Source organism: Amblyomma mixtum, chromosome 3 (genome assembly GCF_055824585.1).
Source record: "Amblyomma mixtum isolate Tamu chromosome 3, ASM5582458v1, whole genome shotgun sequence".
NCBI classification, from domain to species: Eukaryota; Metazoa; Arthropoda; class Arachnida; order Ixodida; family Ixodidae; genus Amblyomma; species Amblyomma mixtum.
Window position 1 is genome coordinate 294,841,743 of NC_143014.1, and position 1,819 is coordinate 294,843,561.

Here is a 1,819-nt window from a genome sequence, read left to right on the forward strand (position 1 = left end):
AATCGCTTTCACATAGTTTAGTTCACTACAACTCTGAAGCCAACCTGATAATAGAGCTGGAATAACAGTAAACAATGTATCAGAGGTTACACTGCAGTTCTTTCCCTGCCTCATGTGACCTGAACACTTCTCACACGTTTCTGCCACCGCTTGGTTGATGAAACCGCAACCGGCGGAGCATGAGCGAAGAAATTTAATTGCACCTTATTTTGTGGGCCGTAGGCGAATACCAGACGGTGGTCGAAGTATTCTAATCTCTTATCCATCATTAAAAAGAAGAAAACGTGCAACTAAAATGCGGTGTCTATTGTCCACTAATCAAAGCACGCCTTGCTGATACGCAAGAGTGGCACGGGGCTAAGAGTTTGTTCCCTCTGAAGGGGGTGACACTGCGTTTCTCAGCATTAACCTTAGGAAACCTGAGCACATAAGCAAATACTATTCGATGCATATTGCAGGCTTTGTGGCGTTTGTTGAAAACATCGCTTTCTTTCGCAGTAATGAAGAGAAGTCCGGGATTCGCATAGGCGTGAGGACAAGCGCGTTTAATGCACACAGGTACGGACCCACTCATCCACACCCACGCAGAAGTAAGGCTTCATTTTTGCCATTAGAGTGGGCCGGCGCGCCATTGTCTGTGAACACAAAGGCGAGAGTGTGCGCTCTTGGACAGACCTTGTCCATCGTGTATGCTCTAATGACTACCAGTTCAGCTTGATTCCTTGTTACTGCTCCATTTATTGTTTTTCGTGAAGTCACATAATGCACTGCTTGCTGCCGTTGAGAGTTTGTTCCCGCTGGAACAGGTTGTTCCATGAACAAGTCCGCCACAGAAGAGTGTCGAAAAAAGTTAACCACCAAGGCTCTTTCTTCTGTCAGTTCCCCGTTGGTGACAGGAAAACGTCAAGCCCGTCATTCGTGGCTCCTGTGATTTGTGCTGCTGGAAATACATATAGGGCAAAACTAGGCGTAAACAGTTCTTCACAAAAGAAGACGCGTTACTCGTCTGCAACTTTAAGCCAGGAAATGGCAGTTTCTTTTATACTCGTGCTTCCAATTAGAACATTGGAAACAACTCCCGCGCTTGCCCAAGTCGCTGTTCTCATTTGTAATGAAATTTTCGCTTCTGTAACGCACCACCCGTCCGCCAACCCCGCAAAAAATTATGTGACCCGGACGTGATTCGAACACGCAACCTTCTGATCTGGAGTCAGACGCGCTACCGTTGCGCCACCGAGTCGGATGGCGATGTATGCAACGCAGCTTTCTTTTCAAGGCTGCAAAGAGAATGCTCCCTTAATGTCACTAAGGGTCGAAGAGTTGAGGTAAAAGGAAAATTTTTGGAAAGAGTGTAGTGTATAGAAAGCAACTAAAAGACAATTTTGAACGGAATGTTGAAATCTGGTGAGTACAATTTCTTTTTTTCCGCATGAGAAGAAAGAGGAAGGCGCTACCTTCTTGAAAAGGTTGTTCAAGCTGTTGACGAAGTGGAAGTGCTTTTTATAAACCAGTGACATCACTTTTGTTCCTAGAGATGCAATAGTGTGGGACTTATTGGAAGCCCTCGCTAAAAGCGGCTTGCAAGGGAAGAGGAAAGGTGGGGACGGTTCCATATGCTTGGTAATTTTTTTAATTGGTACCCCCCCCCCCCCAAAAAAAAAAAAGAAAGAGGTTAATTGCGGTTCTGCAAACGGAAATTTTTCAGTAGGTGGGAGGGAGTGCTGGTCCGGCAGTGTCCTTTAAAATGCGTTCTTGTCCTGCTACCATGCTCTTTAAAATCGGTGCATGGAACCACTGGAGGCTGATGTTTGAATCGTCG

At 45.8% G+C, this 1,819-nt stretch overlaps 1 non-coding gene across 1 annotated transcript; it reads right to left on the bottom strand.

The window, feature by feature from the left end:
• Positions 1-1,168: 1,168 nt before the first annotated feature.
• On the bottom strand, positions 1,169-1,240 carry TRNAW-CCA (transfer RNA tryptophan (anticodon CCA)). Its single transcript has one exon. It is a non-coding gene; the product is annotated as a tRNA-Trp (tRNA).
• Between the last annotated feature and the right edge of the window lie 579 nt (positions 1,241-1,819).